This window comes from Panthera tigris, chromosome E2, assembly GCF_018350195.1.
Source record: "Panthera tigris isolate Pti1 chromosome E2, P.tigris_Pti1_mat1.1, whole genome shotgun sequence".
NCBI classification, from domain to species: domain Eukaryota; kingdom Metazoa; phylum Chordata; class Mammalia; order Carnivora; family Felidae; genus Panthera; species Panthera tigris.
This window is the reverse complement of record NC_056674.1, coordinates 13,469,610-13,485,844: the sequence shown is the minus strand read 5'-3', so window position 1 is coordinate 13,485,844 and position 16,235 is coordinate 13,469,610. Positions and strand designations below refer to the sequence as shown.

Below are 16,235 nucleotides of genomic sequence, written 5' to 3'. Positions count from 1 at the left end.
AAGGGAATAAAGACAGTCTCTTCAGCAAATGGTGCTGGGAAAACTGGACAGCGACATGCAGAAGAATGAACCTGGACCACTTTCTTACACCATATACAAAAATAAACTCAAAATGGATGAAAGACCTAAATGTAAGACAGGAAGCCATCAAAATCCTCGAGAAGAAAGCAGGCAAAAACCTCTTTGACCTCGGCCACAACAACTTCTTATTCAACACGTCTCCAGAGACAAGGGAAACAAAAACAAAAATGAACTATTGGGACCTCATCACAATAAAAACTTCAGCACAGAGAAGGAAACAACCAGCAAAACTAAGAAGCAACCGATGGAATGGGAGAAGATATTTGCAAAGGACATATCAGATAAAGGGTTAGTATCCAAAATCTATAAAGAACTTATCAAACTCAACACTCAAAAAATGAATAATCCAGTGAAGAAATGGGCAAAAGACATGAATAGACACTTCCCCAAAGAAGACATCCAGATGGTGAACAGACAAATGAAAAAATGCTTAATAACACTCATTATTAGGAAAATACAAATCAAAACCACAATGAGATACCACCTCACACCTGCCAGAATGGCTAATATTAACAACTCAGGCAACAACAGATGTTGGCAAGCATGCGAAGAAAGAGGATCTCTTTTGCACTGCTGGTGGGAATGCAAACTAGTGCAGTCACTCTGGAAAACAGTATGGAGGTTCCTCAAAAAAGTAAAAATAGAACTACCCTATGACCCAGCAATTGCACTACTAGGTATTTACCCAAGGGATACAGGTATGCTGTTTCGAAGGGGCACATGCACCCCAATGTTTATAGCAGCACTATCAACCATAGCCAAAGTATGGAAAGAGCCCAAATGTCCATCGATGGATGAATGGATAAAGAAGATGTGGTGTGTATATATACAATGAAGTATTACTCGGCAATCAAAAGAATGAAATCTAGGGGTGCCTGGGTGGCTCAGTCATAAAGCATCCGACTTCAGCTCAGGTCATGATCTCATGGTTCATGAGTTCCAGCCCCACATCGGGCTCTGTACAGACAGCACAGAGCTTGGAGCCTGCTTCAGATTCTGTGTCTCCCTCTCTCTCTATCCCTCCCTCACTCACGATCTGCCTCTCTCTCTCTCTCTCTCTCTCAAAAATAAACATTAAAAAAAAAAAGAATGAAATCTTGCCATTTGCAACTACATGGATGGAACTGGAGGGTATTATGCTAAGCAAAATTAGCCAGTCAGAGAAAGACAAGTATCATATGACTCCACTCATATGAGGAATTTAAGATACTAAACAGATGAACATAAGGGAAGGGAAGCAAAGATAATATAAAAACAGGGAGGCGGACAAAACATAAGAGACTCTTAAATATCGAGAACAGAGGGTTACTGGAGGGGTTGTGGGAGAATGGGCTAAATGGGCAAGGGGCAGTAAGGAATCTACTCCTGAAGTCATTGTTGCACTATATGCTAACTTGGATGTAAATTAAATAATAAATTACTTAATTTTAAAAATGTTTTTTAAATAAAAAGAGAAATTCTGCTTTCAGTTGATTCAGGGTGAGACCTATAGATACTCAGTTTTCAACAAACATCCCAGATAATTCTGGTACAGATGATCAAGGACCATCTAAGAGAAGTCCTACCTCCCCACTGCCCCACCTGACACTGAGTGGCTAAGAGCATGTGTTGTGAAGTCCCCAGGACCTGGCTTCCAACCGACTCTAGTGCATGAGCTGCAAAGCCCTGAGCAGATGACTGCACTTGAGTCCCCTGCATCTGTAAAATGGGGCTTATGAAATTACCCACCACATGTGCTGTTGTGGGGATCTAGCTATTTAAAGTGCTTAGCACACTGCCTGGCAGGTAGCACACACACAATATTTGCTGGGTACGAGTTTTGTTCTAGTTGTCAGTGGTATCATAATTGGTAAGCACACCATATTTGTGGTCTATTAGTATTTTATATTGCAATATGTACACATGAAACTCATTTCTCCCAAGAAATGGACAGATCAACTGACTTCTCAGGGTTTCTAGAGCTAGCAGCTTCATTATTAGCTTAATCCTAAATTACCTCTACCCTGTGCCCTGCTAGTCTGAACAACCCCTTTCTGCCCCTGAACACTGGGCTCTCAACGAAAGTTTAAATTAAAAAAAATTTTTTTAAGTTTATTTATTTATTTGGAGAGAGACAGAGCAAGTTGGGGAGGGTAGAGAGAGAGGGAGACAGAGAATCCCAATATGTACTGTCCGCACAGAGCCTAATGCAGGGCTCTAACCTATGAACCGTGAGATCACGGTCTGAGCTGAAATCAAGATTCAGATGTTTATCTGACTGAGCCACCCAGGCACCACAAAGTCTGAATCTACATTGTGCTTTTTTATGTTTTATAATGATGCTAAGTACTTTGTAGGGTGTGTTCTGACTGCCTGCTCTTCTCTATTAACTTTCTCCAAAGCCCTTCCTTGCCTTCCCCCCCTTTCTACTTTCCCCTCATCAACTCACAGCCCCCACTTTCCAGAAGACCTGTAGGCAGTTAATATGTGACCCCCAGGTTAAGAACATCCATCTGGTGGAAACGCTGAAAAATCACTCTGATCAACAGAAAAGGCTGATGGAGAGTAGAGCTCAGGCCTGCGCACCCATGGCCTTGTGCTGAGGAGAACAGGGCCGAGCTGAGGGACGGGCTCTGGGCATGCTCCCTCTTCTCTGTCACTGCCTCCACCACTTCCTCACCCCAGCCTGGCCTCCCCCTACAGCTTCTCCCCATTGCCCAGACAGTATTTCCCCCTGGACCATCCACAGCCATCTCATCCAAACATGCCCCAAACTGTGTTTAGCATCTCAGTCCCAAGCCAGCCTATCCCTCAACCTCATCTCAGGGCTAATGGCCCCTGAGCCACCCAAGAGCCCAAACCAGACGCAGCTCCAAGTCATCTTCAGCACTCCCACCAACCACCACCCTCTCGGTCACTCACCAAGGCCTGCCAGTTCTTCAAATGGCTCTCCCACCCCTGCTCTCCCAGCTCAGATCTCAGACTCCAGGCCAGGCTCCCAGCGGCTGCAACAAACCAGCTGCCAGAGCGCGTGTCCTGCAATACAATCTGACCAGGTAGGTCACTTCCCACCGAAATCCTCTGAGAGTTCCCCACTCACAGGAGTCCAAATTCCTTAGGCTGGGTGTCAAGACTTTCACAATTTGGGAGGGCTCTACCCCTCCTGCTACCAAAGAGACCCCCCAAGTAAGATGAGGCCAAAAATACCCAACACTCCACTCTAACCTAAGAGGCCAGCCACCCAGGGAACATGACATCTGGGGGTCAGTTGCCTCTCACACAGACGTCAGCTAAATTTATTTTTATCTAATGGTAGATCCCTGGGCCCTGAAGGGATGATACACCACCACCACAGCCCAGGTCCCCCCGGCCCACAATTCTGCTTCTTTGCCAAGAGGCCTAAAAGACTCTCCCAAGCACAACTGTGTGGGATTCCCACAACCTGCCCTTTTTTCTGGACGTAACTCAGGACCCCTACCACACAAGTCTGCAGATTCCCAGGTTACTTGGAAAGAACAGAAACAGGAAGGTTAGAGCTTTGGCACCAGTTCAGAGTGGAACCCCTAGGGCCTTTGACTATAGGGGGGGAAAAAGGCCCCATTGTCTTGGTGGGTGGAACCAAACCATAACAGGAGCAAGGAAACCAGTTTTGTGCCCAGAGATGAGGACTTGGCCCTCAAATATCAGGGTGGAGAAAGGGAAGGGAGAAGAAAACAAAGGCGATTGCAACAGTTCTTACTCACTCCTGGTTTTTGTTTGTTTGTTTGTTTTCCCTCACAGAGAGCTCTGCAAGGCCTCTGAGTCCGCCCCCCCCCCCCCCCATCTAGGGGGACCAGGAAAAGGCGTGGCTCCTTAGGGGGTGGAGGCATCAATATGAGATTTAGATGGCTCCATTATGAGACTGTTAGTAGAGAAAGGAGCCGCTCTACCATTTCCCTAATTGCTGGTGAAAGAAACAAAAAACAATAAAAAAAAAAAACAAAAAAAAAAAAAACAAACCTCAAAGCTACACATTCACCCCTCAACAAAGGAAACAAACCCTTCCTGCAAAATACAGGGGACGTATCAGGACAGGGAGCCCCTCCCCACCCTGGTACTGCAAGAAACAGGAGGAGGCAAAGAGCAGAAAAGCCTGAGCCTTAAACAACAAATATTTCATGAGCACGTTCTTCCCCTACAACAAGTCCAAAGCTACTTGATACAATTCCAAGTGGCTGGAATGTCAGTTTGCCCCATGAGAGGTCCCTGACCATATTCCTCGATGCCTAGAGATTCCTTCCTTTGGGTTTGATCCATTGACATGACAGACCATTTAGATTGAAGTACAAAGTCTCATGCTTATCCTCAACACAAAGGCACCATTTCTAGACCGGGAGGGTTGGGGTGAGGGGCATCTACTGTTTCTCCCTTCCTACCCTTGCACCTGCTGTTCCTCTGCCTGTAACACCTTCCTTCTCCTACCCGTGCACTCAGCAAACTCAAATGGTGTGCTCTCTCACAAACCTTGAAGGGGCTCCCACAGGCAGATGAATGCTTCCCTCTCTGTGCTCCCACAGCACATTGAACTTACCTGTATTTGTAATTTAATGTTTTTATTTTTGAAAACTAAGTATAGAAGAGAAAAACATTTCCCATGTGTAATGTAGACTTATCATTGTTTAGCATTTCAGCATATTTCTTCCGGTCTTTTCTTCCAGGTGACAGGCTATAACTTTCCAGAATGCAAAGACCAAATACTTTCTTTTTCCAGTTCTTACAGTTCTGGAGGTCAGAAGTCCAAAAGTCCCAGGTCCCACTGGAATAAAATCCAGGTGTTGGCAGGCTGGTAATCCTTCTGGAGGTTCAAGAGGCAGATCTGCTTCTCCACCTGATCCCATTTCTAGGGGCTGCCCGCATTCCTTGGTTCATACACCACCACCACCCCTGGCCCTCAAAGCCAGCAAAGACAGGTGGACTCGTTCACATTCTTGCTGCAGGTCTCTAACACTGGCTCTCCTGCTTCCTTTTCTCACTGACAAGGACCCTGTTGACTGCACGTGGCCCACCAGGATAACCCAGGATACTCTTGCCATCTCAAGACCTTCATCACATCTGCAAAGTCCCTTTTGCCAAATTAAGTAACTCCCACAGCATCCAGGGGTTCAAATGGGGACACTTGGCGGAGGCCATTTCTCTGCATACCACGTTTACCTTCTCTAAACTCTATGTAGAAATTTGCTTTGCCTTCCATCTCTTTCACTTTTCTTCTGACACACAGGCAGGAGCCCAAGCTTTCAGGGGAAAACACACCAGTCTGTCGTTAACTGGCTGGATGACCCTGGACCAGTCACTTCACCACCCTTACCCTCTTTTTTTCCTCATCTGTAGCACAAGGATAACTCGCAGCACATTAGGAAAAGACAGTAAAATTGTAAGCTAAACAGTGTCTGGAATGTGATGAGCCCACCGTAACCATCCCTTTCATCCTTGCCTTCACCACCCCCACTGTCTCCCCCTTTGCCTCCTTTCTCATTATTTAGCAAAGAAGGCCACACTACCCACTTCTTGTGATTCTGCTTCAGTGCTTCTTGGTATCTGATGATGGGGTTTTGAGGTGATGGTGGGGTTCAGAGCCGAAGGCCAAGAAAGAATTCTTGAAAACGTCTTAGGTGCAAAAATGTGATTTTATTAAAGCACAGAGACAGGACCCATGGGCAGGAAGAGCTGCACTGGGGTTGTAGAGAGTGGCTGCTTATATACATAGTGTGGAGTTTGGGGGAGGTAAAGTCAAGAGGAAGTTTCTTAAAGGGCTTTCCATAAGCTAAAGAGAATTTACAGATTATTAGAGGCCTAACTATTGTCAAGCTAAGGTTGTTTTTCCCTCTAGCAAAGCACTATCATTAAGATAGTAGGGAGTTCCTGGGGTGCCTGGGTGGCTCAGTCGGTTGAGCATCTGACTTTGGCTCAGGTCATGATCTTGAGGTTTGTGAGTTCGAGCCCCGCATCGGGCTCTGTGCTGACAGCTCAGAGCCTGGAGCCTGCTTCAGATTCTGTGTCCCCTTCTCTCTCTGCCCATCCCCTGCTTGTGTTCTGTCTCTCTCTGTCTCTCAAAAATAAATAAACAAATGTAAAAGAAAAATTAAAAAAAAAAAAGATGGTAGGGAGTTCCTGATTAGGCTATTGATGAGATATTTGTAAACTGATGGGGACTATCAGTTTAACCATTTGTTTTCTGTCATTTCCTTTGTTCTTGGGCAGCCAGGAGTGCCTGAGGAATATCACACATATCCCACCTTGGTGGGGGTGTGGGGGAGGTGGTTGTGCTAGCTTGTGCTTGGCCCTCAGCTTGCCTTATGGTCCCTCATCATCTGATATCTACTCAAGGACAGGTCTGGGCTTTTTAAAAGTCCATGTTTGGGGCACCTGGGTGGCTCAGTTGGTTAAGTGGCTCAGGTCATGATCTTGCAATTTGTGAGTTCAAGCCCTGCGCCGGGCTCTATGTGACAGCTCAGAGTCTGGAGCCTGCTTCGGATTCTGTGTCTCCCTCTCCTCTTCATGCTCTCTCTCTCTCTCTCTCTCTCAAAAATAAATAAACATTAAAAAAATTTTTTTTAAGTCTTTTTATGTTCACATAAAACTTATACAGAATTCCTCATAACGTTCACATGACAGTCCCAATTCTCCCCTGTTAATCCATACATTCATTTCCTTATTTCATCCTTCTTCAGTCTTTCTCCTAACTCCTTCTAAAGGAGACAGTGCAGAGACAGGCACGAGGCCCAGCCACAGCAGGGAATTCCTCTGGCAGGATGAATGCTGTTTGCAAGATGTCCCCTAAAGCCCCCTTCTAGGCTCAGCTTACAGAAAGACCACTGAACCCTAGGAAACATTCCCAGACCCCCAGGGACAATAACTGTGACAGAAGCCACATACCCTCTGGGGATCTTCCATCGGATTAAGACATTTTCCAGAATGTTGTTCATGAGTTATTGTGACCCAACCCTTCCACTCCCGGAAGTTGACTTTCCCCTATCATTTTCATCTCCAGCTGGCCTTCCAGGACGCTGGCTAAAAACTGCCTCCCCACCCAGGTGACCAGGGTGGCACCTTTGCCTAATCCCATAATTGTAATGGCTCATACACACTCAACACTCATCCTGAGGGTTGTTACATAGCCACAGTCTTCACAAAAAATCTCATGAGTGTTATCATCCCTGTTTTAACAGGTTAAAAAAAAAACTGAGACAGAGAAATTAAGTAATTTATCCAACATCCCACAACTCATATTTTACCCTCACCTCCCACCCAAATAAATGTTAATAATTTAATCTGGGAAGAGAACACCTGAAGATTTCGAGGTCTCCTGAATGAAATCTACCTTCCAGAATGATTTTTGCCCCCCCACCCCATTTGCAGGATTCAACAGTCAGTATTTTGTTTTCTGTCTTGCCCTTCACTTATGCACATATTCCCTCACACCACCCTTGCAATGCACATCCCATAAAAGCATGCTTTTATGCACTTCAATCTCTTTGGGGAAAAAACAGAGTCAGGTTCCTGGCCCCCATGAAAAGTTGTTCTTACTGAATTGTCAACCATTTGCATAGCTTTTCTCTGGCCACAAAAGTGGTGCAATAGGGAAAGAAGATGTAATGAGAAGCAGGAGGCTGGGAGAGCTCTTAGAGTGGTCATAAAAGGGAGGAGATTCCAAATGCAGAAACAGTCATAAAACACACCCAGAATTTGTGGCCTTTGAACAATGGCAGCCCCACCTGTCTCTTTCCGTGCCTGTTGGCATCTGACTTCCTTCTCGGCCTGCCCCTCCTGGGCTTGTCTCAGACCGGTACTAGAGACCTGGGAGTGAGGTCAAACCACAGCACCCAGCACTGAGCTGTGTGGGTGGAGAGGGCAGAAAAGGAAGGAAAGCATTCACTGAACAGGGGACCTGACACCTCTGTATACAGCACTTGGGCACGGAATGGATTAATAAGGGCTGCTTGGCAGGACTGGAGGTTAAGTAGACAGCACTTGCCTAGTGCTGTCTGACTGAGAGCAGAGGGGAGGGTGTGGGAGGCATCACAGCAATCTCCCATTTAGAAACCCATTGTCCCTCCCTTCTCCCTCGGTTGGGTTACATTCCTCTATCCAAAGGTCACTTGTTCACTGAGTTGGGTTCCAGGAAAAACAAATCTCAGTTGAATCTTAAAGGCCCAAGCACTCAATTCAGCTCAGGAGTGTCTATCATCTTAGTGATGACCAGATGCAAATATGTTTTAAAGGCCCAGCAGAACATTTTGACTAGAGCCTTTGCACTTACAATCCCTTTGAGGATTGCTGAGCTACACACCAAGGGAGGAAGGAACCTGGGGACCTTTATGTTTATACCTCCTCCAATACTCAGAATCGCCCTTTGAAGTAAGTGCTATATCCCTTTTTTGCAAATGAGAAACCAAAACTGCAAGAAGCCAATTAACTTGTCTCCTCTCCAAGAACTGGTTAAAAAAAAAAAAAATGGAACCAAGACTCAGACTCACATATTTCTGAATCTGTATTTCTGAAATCTCATGATTTCACTCCACACCATCCTACCTACTAGAACTCAAAGAAAGGAAAGATGACTGCTTCTAGCAGAGATATTCACAAAGGGCTTCAGTGAAGAGATAGGGTCTGAGATGGGCTTTAGGATTGAACAATAATTCAGGAGGCTGAGCAGGAAGGCAAGGGCACTATAGGAATAAGGGAAAGAATTAGGATAAATTCAGACACAAGAAAGTAAACTGCAGTTGAGCAAGGTAGCAGATTGGGGCCATGCTACAGGGCTCTGAATGGCACTCTAAGGAATCTGAACTTATCCTACAGATGACAGGAGTAGCTGGGAAGCTTTAAGAAAGTCAGCAACATCACAGGGGCACCTGGGTGGTTCAGTCGGTTAAGTGTCCGCCTTCGGCTCCGGTCATGATATCACGGTCCGTGAGTTCGAGCCCCACGTCCGGCTCTGTGCTGACAGCTTGGAGCCTGGAGCCTGCTTTGGATTCTGTGTCTCCCTCTCCCCCCTCTCTCTGACCCTCCCCGTTCATGCTCTGTCTCTCTCTGTCTCAAAAATAAATAAATATTAAAAAAAAAGAAAAGAAAGAAAGTCAGCAACATCACAAAATGGCGTTGCCAGAAAGAAGATTCTCGCAGGCAAGATGGGAGGCAAGATGACTTAGGGAGATGGTTCTCAACTCTGGCGACTCATTACTTCCCTAGAAGTTTTTTTTCTTTAACTTTTCATTTTAACATACTTTCAGACCTTCAAAACTGTTCCAAAAACAGTCAAAGTTCCCTCATACCCTTCACTCAACTCCCCCAAATATAAATGTTGTAGATAAGCACAGAACAATTACCAAAATCAACAAATTATCATTGACACAACACAATGAACTTATTTACAGATCTTGCTCAAATTCCATCAGCCTTTCCACTAAGGCCCTTTTTCTGGACTAGGAACTGATCTAGGATCAAACATTGTATTTGGCATTTTTTTCCTCCTTAGTCTCCTTTAATCTGGGTCAATTCCTGAGAATTTCTTTTGTCTTCATTAACTTAACATTTTTAAGAGCTCTGGCCAATTATTCTGTGAAATGACCCTCAGTTTGGGCTTCTCTAACATAGCCTCATGATTAAACTTAGGCTATGTACTTTTAGCAAGAATACCACAGAAGCGGTCCTGTGCCTTCTCTGTCAATCGTATCAGGCCCATGATATTGACATTTCTCGCATTACTGGTGATGCTTTGAACATCTGGCTAAGGTTTCTCTGTAAAATAACTTCTTTTACTTGGGAGATTTTAAAAACTACAAATGTCTGGGCCATACCACAGACCAATCAAACCAGACTCTGTGGAGATAAGTCATAGACATTGGTAGGCTTTAAATGCCCTTCATGTGATTTTAACCAGCAATGAGGGCTGGAAACCACCAGTTTAAACAATGAAGATTAGAATACTGGAAATCAGTAAGGAAGCCATTCCTCAGGCCTCTCTTGTTAAAAGAACAGCCAATTCCAGGCACAGATAAATATATTTGGACTTTGGCATGGACTCATGGTAGGAGAAAGGAAAGGCCAAAAAATCCCCTGATTGAGAAAGTCATGGGTGAGTAGACTGGTCTCTAATTAAAAAAAAAGAAGGTGGGGAGCACCTGGGTGGCTCAGTCGGTTGAGCATCCAACTCTTGATTTTAACTCAGATCATGATCTCACAATTCATGGGTGGAGCCCCGCATCGAGCTCTGTCTCCACTGACAGATTGGGATTCTCTCTCTCTCCCTCTCTCTCTCTCTGCTCCTCCCCTGCACTTCTCTCAAAAATAAATAAGTACACATTAACAACAAAAAAAAAAGTCAGGATGCTAAGTAAAGTGTCCAGCCCTTTATATGTGCCCTATAAAGGCACCATATAATTTTACTGTCTTGAGCCTGACATGAATTCATAACTGTCACTGAGGGAGGAAACTATAAATCATGTAATATAAATATACGACCACACATCAAAGTTGAGCACTTCCGGGTACAGTTGAATGGATTATTCACAGAATCTAAGTGACAGATGCATGATCTCCCTTAAACAACCTTGCCCTCCCCACTTGGTCTTTGTCCTTAATCTCTTCTGAAGCAAGTAAGGACCCTGTTGTAAATTTCGTGAAATAGGAAAGTGTACAAAGCTCCTGTCACCAGGCTGTTGAAGCAATGATATTGTGCTCAACTTCCTTAGCGTTATTATCTTGAGGTTTCCATAAAGAGATTTCATCAACCCTCCCTTGGAGGGGCCATCTGATAACATGCAAAGAGAAACACAAATTTAACCCAAATAGAGGGTCAGGAAGGACCCCAAGGAGAATTATCCCTAAAGTATTCACAAACTACCAGGATCTGGGGCTGCAGGAGGAGCTGCTGCTAGACAATAAGTGACAGAAGAGAGGATACCTCTAACACTCAGGGAGGACTAGCTCTAACACTCAGGGAGCACTAGCTCTAACACTCAGGGAGCACTACAAAAAGATTTAACTCAATTATCCCTCAACTATTACAAAACCAGGTATCCCTCAAGTCTCTCTATGGGATCTCACTGAGAGGCTGGCACATAATTAAATGGTGAAATAATTTATAGAAGGGTGGGACAACTAGGTCAGGAATGGCTGAGAAAGGTTCCTTCCACAAAAGAGGCAGGATTCAGGTTAGGCCTCTGAATGGTCAAGTCTTAGGGAAACAGAGACAGGGAGACATGCAAGCATGGGGAACCAGGTGTCAGGCACTACTGAAGATGCTAATTTCGAGGGGGCTTTCTGGAATGAGAGCGGGTTTGCATGTTATTTTATTTATCGCTCCCAACCTCCCACCATTTATTTCAGAGGATGCTGAGCCTCAGAAAGGTAAAGTAACTTGCCAAGGTCAGTGGTGGATCTGGGATTAGCAAGCAGGTATGTCTAACTCCGAAGCCCAAGCCAATACCACCACCACTGAGAGAAGACTGAACCTGGTATATTTCGGGAACAGGGAGGAGCAAGGAGAACTATGGTGGAAAAATGAGATTAAGAAATAGGGAAGTTAGGTAAGCTTGCTAAGATGGGACCATATGTTGTAGAGCCATGAAAACTAGACAAGAGACATATGAATTTGATCTTGTAGTTACACAAGAGCCACTAAAGATTTTAAGTAAGAGAGTAATCCAAAGCGGTGCCTTGAGCAAAGACCGAAGGGGATAGTGGTGAAAATAGGGGTTCTGGGTTCTTACACCAAAGAGATGCCACTAACAACAGCAAAGAGGGCCCTGAGATACAGAGGAGTGAGAACTGAACTAAGTGTCAGAAGCTTGGGTTTAAATGTAAAAAGTTATGCGATAAAGTCATGACTTCATTAGGCAAGTCACACACTCTCTCTGGACTTCAGTTTCTTCTCAACCAGAAATCAGGTGAAGTGAGAACTAATCCCTTAAATGACCTCTAAAGCTTTGCTACTCAAAGTGTGGTCCACCAACCAGTAGCAATGCATCATCCAAAAGTTTATTAGAAATGCAGAATATCGGGGCGCCTGGGTGGCTCAGTCGGTTAAGTGTCCAACTTCAGCTCAGGTCATGATCTCATGGTCCGTGGGTTCAGGCCCCGCGTCGGGCTCTGTGCTGACAGCTCAGAGCCTGGAGCCTGCTTCAGATTCTGTGTCTCCCTCTCTCTCTGACCCTCCCCCGTTCATGCTCTGTCTCTCTCTGTCTCAAAAATAAATAAACATTAAAAAAATTTTTTTTATAAAAAAAAAAAGAAATGCAGAATCTCAAAGAGAGAGAGAGAGAGAGAGAGAGAGAGAGAGAGAGAAATCTCAGGCCCCACCAGAGGAATCAGACCTGTATTTAAACAAGGTGATCTGTAAGCAAATTAAAGTTTGAGACAAATTCTCTAAAGTGTGTTCCAGTTCTAAAACGCAATGGTTTCTCTCACTTGACATGAAAAAAATTACCTATTTACTTCATTTCTGTCTAACTGATTTTTTCACTTTATTGCTTCCTAATTCTAACGCTGCCACCACTACACACACACACACACACACACACACACACACACACACACACACACACTTGCCTGAGCCTGAGAGTTCTTAGGCAACACCAGTGAGGCAGCGCTGCCATCTCGTGGCCATAACAAGTAAGTGCACTTAGTCCTACCTTCTTGCCAGGCAAGCGGGTGAGAGTTGGCAGACAGGGTGAAGTCCAAGTCACAGATTAGATAAGAGAATCACAACCACTCACAATGACTGGAAGGAACTATCAGAAAGAGGTCAGCCTGCATCATACAGTAATGTCGCATTTCAAAGGGTAGTTTTTGTAACACCTAATAAAATGTATTAGTGGGGAAACTGGGTTCCAAGCCAAGCTCTGTCCTTGTAATCTTAAAAAAAAAAAAAAAAAAATCACTATGACACATTTTCAGACACATTTCAGACATTTACTGCCTGAACTCTGCCAGTAAACTTGTAATTTTCCAAGGAAATTCACTTTGCTGTGATAGCTCTTTCTCATCCTGAGCCAAATGCGTCTGATGGACACTCACCAATCTGAATCCTACTCTCTGTAGGCACTGAAATACATTAAATACCTTTTACACAACAGACCTTTCCCAAATGACGATTCTGAAGTCCCTACACTCTCCTGCCCCTTTCCAACGGGCAAAGGAAGTAGTATCCAGCACAGGGGAAGTGTGTCCAGCACAGGAGCGTTCTAACCAGAGCAGCAGAGCCCACTTCCCCATTCTGGGCACTAGACCTGTGTTAGAAAGCCATGTACTACATCAGATGATCTGACGACACTGGTTTTTCCTACTTGTGCAGCTGCTCAGTCACCCCACAACTTTGTTGGTGTATACATTTTACTCAGTTTTATTTTTTAAGAAATATTTATTAGAGCACCTGGGTGGCTCAGTTGGTTAAGTGTTCGACTTCGGCTCAGGTCATGATCTCACAGTTTGTGAGTTTGAGCCCCGTGTCAGGCTCTGTGCTGACAGTTCAGAGCCTGGAGCCTGCTTCAGATTCTGTGTCTCCCTCTTTCTCTGCCCCACCCCACTCGTGCCATGTCTCTCTCAAAAATAAATAAACATTAAAAAAATTAAATAATAAATAAATAAATAAATAAATAAATAAATAAATAAATATTTGGATGTTAAAAAAAAACCAGACCACCACAGTGCAGCAGGAAATACCTCAATAGAGGTAAACAAAGACTTTTGGGGACCATCTCAGTAACCCCCTGTGAAAATCTTCCACTCTTGGTTTCTGGGCTCAGTTTTCTCCATTTCAAACTCAAAGTGAAAGAAAAATAGTAATAATGCAAATGTCCCAGATGGTCCTATATGGTCATGGTTGGGCCAGGCATTTCCTTCTGGTTAATCCAAGGCATCCGCGGGCTCTTTCTAAATGTCCACTCTCTCCTGTTACAGTTGACCACAGCTGCACACAGACAGAAATTCAAGGAGGTCAAGAAATTTGAGTGTTAGTCCTGTGGCTTTGCAGCTAACTGACTACATGATGTTGTACAAATCATATAACTTCCCTGGGCCTTAATTTCCTCTCTGAACTGGAGCAGTTGGGTTAGCTCCCCGTGGGTCTCTAGATCTAGTGAGAGCCCCACAGAGACAGTTTTACACTTTCTTCTCAGTAGTCACCACCTAGCAAACACTGGACACACATTAGGTGCTCAAATGTCTACTGAATATATGTATGAATAGATGATTACTACAGCAGCATGAATCATGGAATCGATCAACAAATGATTCTGAATGTCTACTAAGTACACTGTGGAGTAGGTAAACCAAATAGTGACAGAATGGTATTTTCTCGCCACTTTCCCCTCACCTTCTTCCTGAAAGGGGAGCTTTGTAAGTTAGAGACACTGTGTTAACACAAATAATGTTCTCGAGATGGGCTCTAACTGGTTGCTAAAGTGAACAAGAAAAAGTCTGTTTGTCTTGGGTGTGTTTTATATCAATGGACCCGACGGACCCAAAGCCCCCTCCCATGGTACACAGGACCCGACACCACACCCCAAGTCCTTGGAGGGGAAAATCAGACAGAGGGAATGACAGGGAGCCAGGACTGAGGGGACCTAGAGGAAGAGCTGAGGAGGAGCTTCACTCATTCCCCAGCAGCCTGAGAGTGGACTGGTGGACAAATCGACAGGCAAAGGAAAGTACCCCCACAAGGTCCCTTGTAATGCGTGACCATTCATAAGTGAAATTTTCTTTCTGGTAATGGACTGCACTTTCACATGCTTCCTACCATGCCAGTCCTAGTTAAAGTGTTACAAGAATATCACTGAATTCAACAAACATTGATTCAACAAATATAGGCCCAAAGTGTCAGGCCCTACATAAGTTCTAGAACAAAAAAATGAACATAATAACCCCTGCCCTCAACGATCCCTGTCCAATTAGCTCCACGCTCCTTCTCTGCACTGCCTTCCTCTTGGCCCTCCACCAATCCAAATCCCACCCCACCTGCGAGAACCCCGCCCCCCAAGCCCCACCTACCCAGAGTCCCCGAGTGACACTGAGCCCACAGTGAACTCCTGTCACTTCTGAAATTTGGTTCCACTCCCACCTCTAGGTTTTATGAATATATGTCATTTCGCTAGTTAGATTTGAGCGTCCTGAGGACAGAGACCATTGTTAGAATTTTCCAGAGCAAGGCGCCTGGGTGGCTCAGTCAGTGAAGTGTCCGGCTCTCACTTTCAGCTCAGGTCATGAGCTCATCCTTCTCCAGCTCCCCGCTGGACATGGAGTCTGCTTAAGATTCTCTCTCTCCCTCCCCCTCTGCCTCTTCCCCAGTCATGGGTGCACTCGCTGTCTCTCAAAAAAAAACCTTTTTTCCAGGGAAACCACAACAGTGCTTCATATCTGACCAAGCTCAGACCAAGCCCAAGCCTTCAACTGGAGGACAATCCCTGTTGTGCCTGGCTCCATGCAGGTGCTTTATAAACTTTGTAGTAGCAAAGTCTACAATCAGCTCTCCAACATGTCGATAAGCAGTGATAATATGAAAATTGAGAGGGTAAGAGTGATCATACAGAAATCAAAAAGGGTTTGACTCATGCCTTGCCTCTTCCCTCCTCTTAGGTAAAACAAAATCATGCCAAGTTTTCTCACTCCTGCCTGGAGGCTGCCAGAGAGGACTTCCTTGTTAATCTTCCCCACAGCCCTCACAAATATCACCCAGCATTCAAGCCCAGCCTCTCCTCTTTCTTTGAGCACATTTCCTAACGTCTCTGAAAGGAGTCAAGTTTAGTAAGTGCTGATGTTCCGTAACTAATGGTTACTCTAAGTAGTATTACTTTCTTCCCTCCTTGGGCTGTTTCCAAACAAGGTCTGGAGTCAAGAACCCCAAGGGCCTGGGCAAACACCCTTTAAGGGCTCCTTCCCTCCTGTGGTTCCCGTTTCTCAAACCCTCTTGGACCTGAAGCCCTGGGGATCTTCCACCAACACAGTTCCCTATACTTCAGGCTGCAACAACTAAGCCACAGCCACCTTCCTGATAAACTTCAAGGAGGCCCAGTTTGACCACTGCTTCAGGGGCAATGTTTTGAGCAGGGGAGAAATAACCTCGCCTTTAGTCACCTCTACTTCCCACCTTACTTCTGTGGCCACAGACATGGGAGGGAATTGCAAACACAGTAAAGACA

At 44.9% G+C, this 16,235-nt stretch overlaps 1 protein-coding gene across 2 annotated transcripts in view; it reads right to left on the bottom strand.

Annotated features, from left to right (window-relative positions):
- Positions 1-16,235, bottom strand: part of DMAC2 (distal membrane arm assembly component 2) — a 169,350-nt gene that overhangs the window by 134,040 nt on the left and 19,075 nt on the right. The window lies entirely within an intron of this gene.